Source organism: Ovis canadensis, chromosome 13, assembly GCF_042477335.2.
Source record: "Ovis canadensis isolate MfBH-ARS-UI-01 breed Bighorn chromosome 13, ARS-UI_OviCan_v2, whole genome shotgun sequence".
Taxonomy (NCBI): Eukaryota; Metazoa; Chordata; class Mammalia; order Artiodactyla; family Bovidae; genus Ovis; species Ovis canadensis.
In genome coordinates this window covers 57,674,165-57,684,884 of record NC_091257.1, presented here as the reverse complement: position 1 = coordinate 57,684,884, position 10,720 = coordinate 57,674,165, and positions in this window count along the sequence as shown.

Sequence of the window (10,720 nt, the reverse complement as noted above, 5' to 3'; positions counted from 1 at the left end):
TTCAGAGTCTTTTGCGTGTCTCTTTTATTTCTGTGAAAAATACCACTGGAATTTTGATAGGGATTGCAGTGAATCTTTAGATTGCTTTGCGTAGGATGAACATTTTAACAATATTAATTCTTCCAATCCATAAACATGAAATACCTTTCCATTTACTTGTGTCTTCTTCAATTTCTTTCATCAATGTCTTACAATTTCCAGTGTACAAGATTTGAAAAGCTTCTGCACAGCAAAAAAAAACCATCAACAACAAAATGCAACCTACTGAATGGAAGAAAATACTTGCAAATCACATATCTGGTAATATTAAAAAAAATATAAAGAACTCATACAACTCAATAGCAAAGCAAAAACAGAAACAAAAATGAAGCAAACAACTTGATTAAAAAATGGGCAGAGAATCTGAATAGACGATTCCCAAGGAAGACAGGCAGATGCCCAAGTGCATGAAAAGAAAAGTGTTGGTAAGGATGTGGAGAAAGGGAAAACCTGAGTACTGTTGCTGGGAATGTGTAGCCACTATGGGAAACAGTATGGAGTTTCCTTAAAAAATAAAAATAGAGCCACTGTTTGAGCCAGCAATTCCACTCCTGAGTATTTATCCAGAAAAACAAAAACACTAATTCAAAGATATATGCACCTCTATGTTTATTGCAGCATTATTCACAATAGCCAAGATACGGAAACAGCCTAAAGGTCCACTGATGGATGAATGGATAAAGATGTGCTATATGTATACAATGGAATACTACTCAGCCAGAAAAAAGAAGATATCTTCTTGCCACTTGCAACTATATGGATGGACCTAGAGGATGTTATGCTAAGTGAAATAACTCAGACAGAGAATGATAAATACTGCATGAATTCACTTATATGTGAAATCTAAACAACAAAGCAAACTAACGAAAAAAAACTAATCTCATAGATACAGATTTGGTGGCTGCCAGAGGTAGGGGATTGAGGGTGGGTGAGATGGGTGAAGAGGTGCAAACTTCTGGACTTCCCTGGTGGTTAAGAATCCACCTTCCAATGCTTCAGGGCTGCACAAGCTCCCACATGCTGCAAGGCAACCAAACCCACGAGTCTCAACTAGAGAGAAGCCCTCAGGCTGCAATGAAGACCCGATACAGCCATAAGGAAAGAAAGAAATTTTTTAAAAAAGTCCTGAGAATGCAACATACAGTAGGACTATAGCTACTAATGTTGCATTGCATATTTGAAAGTGGCTGAGAGAGTAGATCTTGGCTCTTACCAGGTTCATGCATGTGTGCAAAGTCACTATAGTTGTGTCCGACTCTCTGTGATCCCATGGACCATGGCCCGTCAGGTTCCTCTGTCCTTAGGATTCTCCAGGCAAGAATACTGGAGTGGGTTGCCATTCCCTTCTCCCCCAAGTAGCTCAGTGGTAAAGAATCCTCGTGCCAGTACAGGAGACACAGAGATTCAGATTCCATCCCTGTCGGAAAGATCCCCTGGAGGAGGGCATGGCAACCCACTCCAGTATTCTTGCCTGGAGAATCCCATGGACAGAGGAGCCTGGTGGGCTACCATCCATAGCGTTGCAAAGAGTTGGACACAACTGAGTAACTGAGCATGCACCTACTCAAGAGAGTAGATCTTAAAGCTGTCATCACAAGGGGAAAAAAAAGGATAAATTTTTTAAAGATTTATTTATTTATCTTTTGGCTGTGGTGGGTCTTTGTCTTTGTGGAGGGCTTTCTCTAGCTGCAGAGAGCATGGCTACTCTTTGTCATTGTGTGGGGGCTTCTCCATGTGGTGGCTTCTCTTGTTGCTGAACACAGGCTCTAGGCTTGTGGGCTTCTGTAGTTGCAGCTCACCAGGTTAGTTGCTCTGGGGCATGAGGGATCTTCCTGGACCAGGGACTGAACCCGTGTCCCCTGAATTACAAGGCAGATTCTTAACCACTGGACCACCAGGGAAATCCCAGGGTAAAATCTTGTAATTACGTGAGGTGGTGGATGGTAACTAGAGATGTGGTGATCGTTTTGCAATATAGTCAAGTATTGAATCACTACTTGTACTGCCGTGCTACTGCCGTTTAGTCGCTTAGTCGTGTCTGACTCTATGTGGTCTGTAGTCCGTCAGACTCCTCTGTCCATGGGATTCCCTGGGCAAGAACACTGGAGTGGGTTGTCATTTCCTTCTCCAGGGGTCTTCCTGACTCAGGGATCAAACCCAGGTCTCCTGCATTGTAGGCAGATTCTTTACCATCTGAGCCACTAGGGAAGCCCACGTTGTACACTCTGAACTAATATAGTGTTAAATTAAATTAACATTAAATTAAAAGTAAGTAAACTTAGAGAAATCAGTTTGTTTTTTTTTAATGCCTAGGAGCTGAAAAGGGAAGAAAGGACCTGTGCTTTCAGACTGGAACAAAATGAAAAGATGTGGTTAAGCACAAAGGGAACTTTCTAGGGGAAATGTGCTGTTTTAGGTAGCTGCCTTCCCAGAGTTCCAGTCTTCATTTTTCAAACTGCTTTATTTTGGCACAGTGGTAAAGAACCCTCCTGCCAATTCAGGAGACGTGAGAGACTAAAATTCTATCCCTGGGTCAGGAAGATCCCCTGGAGGAGGAAATGGCAACTCACTCCAGTATTCTTGCCTGGAAAATTCCATGGACAGAGGAGCCTGATGGGCTATAGTCCATGGGGTCACAAAGAGTTGTACATGACCGAGCAACTGGGCACTCAGCACGCTGAACTATTGAGATTTTTTATATGGTATATTAAATAACAGTTTATAATTATATTCCATAAGTTACCCGCTTAAAGAGCCTGATTCAGTAGTGTTTAACAGCATTTAATATTTTAGAGTCATGCAACCATCACCATCACCATAATCTAAATTTAGAACCTTCTCATCAATCCTGCAAAACCCTGTACCCCCCAGTTGGGAGCTACTCCCAGTTCTCCCCACCCCCATCCAGAGTCCTAGGTAACCCCCAGTCCGCTTGCTGTCTCTGTACATTTGCTTATTCTGGACGTTTTGTGTAAACAGAATCATGCAATATGTGATCTCTTGTGCCTAGCTTCTTTCACTTGGCCTCATGTTTTCAAGGTTCATCCATGTTACAGATTATGCCATTTTTACTGCCAAATAATATTCCAAATGCATGGAGAGTCATTTAAAAAAATTCTTTGAAATCTCTTCTCTAAAGGGAAGAGAAAGCTGAAAACCCCGGTTTACACTCCCCTCTCCCCTTGTTGCTTTGGAACAAGGATCTACAGGCACTGAACTCCAGCATTTTCCTGTACAAACCCGTTCAATCTGGGGCTGCTTTCCAGTGGGTCTGGAGAACCATCAGCTGCATATGCTAATCACCTCAGCATATGCAACTGAGGAAGGTATGTTTGGAGCCATCCCACTGCCTGTGTTCTGTGCCACAAACGCACCACTCTGGCGCCCTCCTGACCTTCAGAGAGGCTTCCGGAGAGGGTGCCATACTGGAGATCTCTGCTTCTTAGCCACATCCACCCGAGGCAGACACTAAGCTTTACAGGCTGCACTCAGGCTCTTACCTGGTGGCTCAGATGGTAAAGCATCTGCCTATAATTCGTGAGACCTGGGATCTTCCCTGGGATGGGAAGATCCCTGGAGAAGGAAATGGCAAACCACTCCAGAACTCTTGCCTGGAAAACCCCATGGACAGAGGGGCCTGGTAGGCTACAGTCCATGAGGTCGCAAAGAGTCAGACACGAGTGAGCAACTTCATTTTCACTCTCACTCAGGCTCTTAAAGAGAAGCTTGTATCCACTGGTCAATAACGCGGCAAAGCAAGACATCTGGACTATCAAAGTGACAGAGGCAGTCAAGCCTGGAGCTGTTTTTCTTCTTTTTAAAATGTAATTCTTTTAAAATTCTTTTTACTTGGCGGGCCTGGGTCGTCACTGCTGTGTGCGGGCTTTCTCTAACTGTGGAGTGGGGGCCAATCTCCACTTGTGTATGAGGCTTTTATTGCCGCGGCTCCTCTCATTGTGGCGCAGCCTCGGTAGTTGCAGAGCGAGGGCTCAGCAGTTGTGCCTCACATGCTTAATTGCCCCACTGCATGCGGAACCTTCCCAGACCAGGGACTGAACCCGAGTCCCCTGCATTGGCAGGCAGATTCTTAACCACTGGACTACCAAGGAAGACCTGGAGCTAATTTTTAAAAATTTCTCTTGGTTCTTTATTTTTCTAAATATTCCATGCTCATGAGTATCGTAATGATTGATTCTCCAGCAGGGAAACCCACTTTTGATAAATAGCTACATGCAAGGCCTGATGTGATGAAAAATTCATCTGGAGACACTCAACTTAGAAGGCACACCAGTTTGGGGTTTGGAAGCCTGCAGACCTGGGTGCAAGGGACCCTGTTCATCTCGTCACTGACCTTCAGCTCAGACATTCCAGCCTCTGAGCTGCATGAGGGACTGTTGACTTAATGCTTGACACCCAGCAAGCCCTCCATCAACACAGGCCATGGTTGTTATTGTAGCTCAGAACCGAGGGACACAGCACGTGCTTTGCTCATCTGGCCACACACTCAACATAATTTTCAAGGTGAATCCAAGGAAGTGGGAAGTATGAAGCAGCCAGGGAGGCAACCGATGCTGACCTCTCACCCCCTCAGCATGGAGCCCTTTTCAGGTACCCTTGAATGCTGACCCTTGAATCAAGAGCCATCTTCTTTCAGGACATCTTTCCCCATTACCAGCTTCTCTGCGAGTCTGAATTCTGGCCTCTGGAGCCACACAGGCAGGGCCAGGCTCTGATAAACCTTTCAGGTTGTTTTATTTACTTTTTTTAGACTGTGCCAGCTTGCCAGCTTCTAGTTTCCTACTCAGGGATTGAACTTGCGCCCTGGGCAATGAAAGCATGGAGTCCCAACCACTGAACAACCAGGGAAGCCCCAACACTTACAGTATTGAAGACAGGGCTGTCGGACCCCCGCCCATCTAAAGCCTCTTTCCAGAACTGTGATGTCATGATTTACAGAACAAAATACATGTTTGGTCTTCGTCCTGTTCCTGGCTCATAGGTCCCCAAACTCTGGGGAGTTTGTAAGCCTAAGAGCAGCGGGAGCATCTTTTGTTGTATTTGGTCTCTTATCCTCAGTCCTGTTGCCCCTTCAATCATACTTGAACTTGGGTTAATGAGGTGATTTTTGGCAAGCCTCCAGGTAACCACTAGGGTGGTGGCTGGTTGCTGGGGCAACCAACCAAGTGATTAGAGTGCTCAGGGAGTCTGCCTCTTTTAGGCCCAACCTCTGGGGTGGGGATGGGGGCTGGAAATCAGTGACTTAGTCAACCAAACCTATATAATGAGGCTTCCATAAAAATCCACAGAGTTCAGGGTTTGGAGAGCTCCCAGGTTGATGCCAGGGAGGGTGGTGTGCCTGGGGAGTGTGGACGCTCCACACCCTCCCCCATGCCCTCCCCTCCTGTCCCTTCCATGTGCCTGTTGGTTTGTATCCTGTGTGATGAACTGGCAATAAGGAGTAAACTGTTCTCCTGAATTCTGTGAGCCTCTCTAGCAAACTACAGAATCTGAGGGAGGTGTTGCGGGGACCTCTGACTTAGAGCTGGTTGATCGGAAGCACAGGTCTGATCCCAAGTACCTAGACTTGAGAAGGGCCTCTCAAGTGTAGGACTTGAGCCGTTACCTGCGGGGTCTTGTGATGTCTCCGTCTCCGGGTGGATGGTGTCAGATGGAGTTGAATTGCAGGACACCCAGCTGGGCTCAGAGGACTGCTTGGTGGGAAAAAGCCCACCCATCTGGTTTCAGCGTGAGGCGCTGACAGCAGATCGAGGGGCGAGTGGAGTGGTAGAAAACAGAGTTTCCTCTCTGAGGATGAACCCTCTTCACAGTTCATGGTGTCCAAACAAGGCACTTAAAAACAGCTTTACCAGAAACTGCACACCCAAGTATGGCTTCTCACAGTGCTTACCTTGGGAGATGCAGTGTTTATATTACTGACCTGTGATGATTCTGAACACTTTCTGAAAATTCCTTTAGGGAATCACCTCATGACTTTATTGCCACCCTTGATTTTATCCCCAAAATGGTACTATCCATTTGCTTTCCAATGATTATGAAATTGCTCTAAAAATCAAATCCACCCTGAAACAATGATTTGTTTTCCTTCAGTTCAGTTCAGTTCAGTTGCCCAGTCGTGTCCGACTCTTTGCAACCCCATGAATCGCAGCACGCTAAGCCTCCCTGTCCATCACCAACTCCCGGAGTTCATTCAGACTCACATCCATCGAGTCTGTGATGCCATCCACCCATCTCATCCTCGGTCGTCCCCTTCTCCTCCTGCCTCCAATCCCTCCCAGCATCACAGTCTTTTCCAATGAATCAACTCTTCACATGAGGTGGCCAAAGTACTGGAGTTTCAGCTTCAGCATCATTCCTTCCAAAGAAATCCCAGGGCTGATCTCCTTCAGAATGGACTGGTTGGATCTCCTTGCAGTCCAAGGGACTCTCAAAAGTCTTCTCCAACACCACAGTTCAAAAGCATCAATTCTTCGGCGCTCAGCCTTCTTCACAGTCCAACTCTCACATCCATACATGACCACTGGAAAAACCATAGCCTTGACTAGACAGACCTTTGTTGGCAAAGTAATGTCTCTGCTTTTAAATATGCTATCTAGGTTGGTCATAACTTTTCTTCTGAAAGAGTAAGCGTCTTTTAATTTCATGGCTGCAGTCACCATCTGCAGTGACTTTGGGGCCCCAAAAAATAAAGTCTGACATTGCTTCCACTATTTCCCCATCTATTTCCCATGATGTGATGGGACCGGATGCCATGATCTTCATTTTCTGAATGTTGAGCTTTAAGCCAACTTTTTCACTCTCCTCTTTCACTTTCATCAAAAGGCTTTTTAGTTCCTCTTCACTTCTGCCATAAGGGTGGTGTCATCTGCATATCTGAGGTTATTGATATTTCTCCCGGCAATCTTGATTTCAGCTTGTGCTTCTTCCAGCCCAGCGTTTCTCATGATATACTCTGCATATAAGTTAAATAAGCAGGGTGACAATATACAGCCTTGACATACTCCTTTTCCTATTTGGAACCAGTCTGTTGTTCCATGTCCAGTTCTAACTGTTGCTTCCTGACCTGCATATAGGTTTCTCAAGAGGCAAGTCAGGTGGTCTGGTATTCCCATCTCTTTTGAGAGTATTCAAAGGCATGTGCAGGGATACTGAAAGTAATATAAAAATGAAAACTATATCTTAAAAAAAACTGTTTTGTTAACTTTTAAAACTCTCTCAGTGGGGGACTCTTTCTAATGATGACACAAAACCCAGAATTCAACAAGCAAGGTAAATTGTACAAAAACTGTCATAAATTAGACAAATTTAGGGAATTCCCTGGTGGTCCAATGGTTAAGACTTGATGCTTTCACTGCCAGGGCCTGGGTTTAATCCCTGGTCAAAGAACTAAGACCCCACAAGCCGTGCAGTATGGCCACAAAAAGAGAGAGAGAGAAATTGGATTCATCTGACTACATTAAAATAGAAAAATTGTATATTGAAAAAGTAAAGTAAAAATGTAGTAATATGGATAAAATGGGGGAAATCTGCACCATATTCTGTCACAATAGCTAATTTCCTTAATATATAAAGTTTCCTAAAAATCAGCAAGAAAATGACCATAATCTGACAGACAAATTGTCAAAGGACATGAACAGATGTTTCACATAAAAGGAAATACTCCTAGACATACACATTCAAGATGAATTAGATTGGTGCCTAGTAAAATCATCAGTTATCATTTTTACCTGTTAGAATGGCAGAGCAAACAGCCTGGCCAGAGTTGTGCTGGTGAGAGCTCAGGAAGCTGGCACCTGACTGCCAGTGGAGTTGTAGGGAAATTTGGCATAATAGTCACAATTTAAAATGTTCTTACCCTGCAGAGCAAAGCAAACCATCCACAAAACACAATGGCAGCCTACTGAAGGGAAGGAAGTATTTATAAATCATATATCTGATAAGGGGCTAATATACAAATTATATAAAGAATTCATACAGCTTAATAGCAAAAAACCAATCTGATTAAAAATGGGCAGGGATCTGAATAGACATTTTGCCAAAGAAGAGATACAGACAGCCAAAAGACACAGAACAAGATGCTCAATATCACTCACCATCAGGAAAATGCAAATCAAAACTATAATGAGATATCATCTCACACTTGTCAGAAAGGCTATCATCAAAAGCCAAGAGTTAAGTACTGCCGAGGACGTGGAGAAGGGGAACTTTTGGGCCCTGTTGGTGGGAATATAAATTGGTGCATTCACTATGGAAAATAATATGGAGTGTCCTTTTAAGGAAAATAGAACTACCATATGATGCAGAAATTCCACTTCGGGGACTATATCCAAAGGAAATGAAATCATTAATTAGAAAAGATACATGCACCCTGACATTCATAGCAGCATTATTTACAATAGTCAAGATATGAAAGCAACCTAGATGTCCATCTACAGATGAATGGATAAAGATGTGGTTTATGTATGTAATGGAATATGACTCAGCCATAAGAAAGAATCCAGGTCTCCCGCATTGCAGGCCAATTCTTTACCAGCTGAGCCCCAAAGGAAGCCCAAGAATACTGGGTGGGTAGCCTATCCCTTCTCCAGGGGATCTTCCTGACCCAGGAATCGAACTGGGGTCTCCTGCATTACAGGCAGATTCTTTACCAACTGAGGGGTCCACACATGTGGAATCTAAAAAACAGAAGTTATCAAAATAGACATCAGACTGCTGGTTTCCAGAGGTCGGGAGTGGTGGGGGGCATGAAATGGATCAGAAGGTAGATTTCCAGTTATAAAAGTCCTGGGGATGTAGCATAGAAGGGTGACCATAGTTAACAACACTGCATTGCTCATTTGAAAGCTGCTAAGAAGAAAGCTGAGTGCCGAAGAATTGATGCTTTTCAACTGTGGTGTTGGAGAAGACTCTTGAGAGTCCCTTGGACTGCAAGGAGATCCAACCAGTACATCCTAAAGGAGACCAGTCCTGGGTGTTCATCGGAAGGACTGATGCTGAGGCTGAAACTCCAGTACTCTGGCCACCTCATGTGAAGAGCTGACCCATTGGAAAAGACCCTGATGCTGGGAGGGACTGGGGGCAGGAGGAGAAGGGGACAACCGAGGATGAAATGGTTGGATGGCATCACCGACTCCATGCACGTGAGTTTGGGTGAACTCCGGGAGTTGGTGATGGACAGGGAGGCCTGACGTGCTGCAGTTCATGGGATCACAAAGAGTCAGACATGACTGAGTGACTGAACTGAACTGAACTGAAGAGGGTAGGTATCACAAGAAAAGTATTCTGTAACCGTGTATGGTGACTGTCATGTTAACTAGACTTATGTATGTTATGTATGTTAACTAGACTTACTGTGATCATCCCACAACATGTACATCATGTCGTAGAGGGAAGCTAATCCAGTTACATGTCAACTGGACCTCAATTAGGGAAAGAACAGCTCAAGACTGTCTTGTCTGGGGAACCCATTCCTGCGCGAGGCAGGGAAAGAGCAGTAGGCAAGCCCTTGGGAGCATTTTGAGTGAAGTCCTGCCCAGAGCTCTTCTGGGGGTTCTCAGAACTGTCTTCTGGAGAGTGTAGCTTCTTAAAGGACTTGGCTCCCAACAGGGCCCTGACCTTCACGGGTGCTTGTCACTCGAGCGGTTCTCTGGATTGGCCAGGCTGCCCTTTCAACCATTCCATTTCTTTAAGATTCGTCCCGGCTCTTTAAGAGGGTGGGGAAGATAGATTCCCAACTCCACACAACAGCCTCTCAGAACCCGACCCCAGAGGTCAACCCCTCAGTGAACCACCTAAGACCACAGACCTCATGGCATATTTCCTATTTTCCCGATGTTTAACCCCGTGAGGATGAAGGGGAAGTAAGTGGAATGATTCTGAGCATTCAGAGGGTACATTTCATGTTAGGGAGAAAGATTCAGCTTAATTCCATTTTTTTCCTAATTTCTGTCAATCCAAGCCTTTCCACCACCATTCAATTTAAGCAGCAATTTAACTTAGATTTTAAACTCCTTATTAAAACACGCTTCTGAGAAGCACCCTAAAACGAAGCACATTCGCCATGTTGCTGCCATTGGGTCTGCAGTGTCAGGCTGGTTCACGCATGTGTGTGGGAGTGCAAGCTGGATGCCGTGGGGTCTTGTCATGCAGACGGGGTGCCTACTCTGAGTGAGTGCGGGAAGGTGGGCGTGGGACCCGAGGGGCAGGACACGTGGGTGGGAGCCTCTTACCTGTGTGCATCACCCACAATGTGCTGGGATGTGCACTGTGTGGCTATTTTTGAAAAAGCAAGAGCTTGCTTTATCATCACAAAGACAGTGAATGACTTGCATAGTCTGCTCAGCTCAAAAACATTCCATGACTTATTTGGGACTCTCTTGGGAGACGGCCAGTTGTTTACTTTTTCAGACGTGAGATCACCAACCTATAAATGGACCAAATCAATTTTCACTTTGGCCTTTGTGCATTTTTGATCCCTGGCCTCCGGAGTCCGTGAAGTAGCTAAGCTGCTAGTTATGGTGGAAGGAAGGGGCTGGGAGGCCCGCCAAGGTAGGGGTGTAGGATGGCGGGAGCAGGTTTTCATTTCCTTGTCAAGCGGATCCTCAGGCTTCAGTCCTGAGGTGGCTTTTTGTCCGGGGAAAGCATCTCCCTGCTGTCTTTTCCT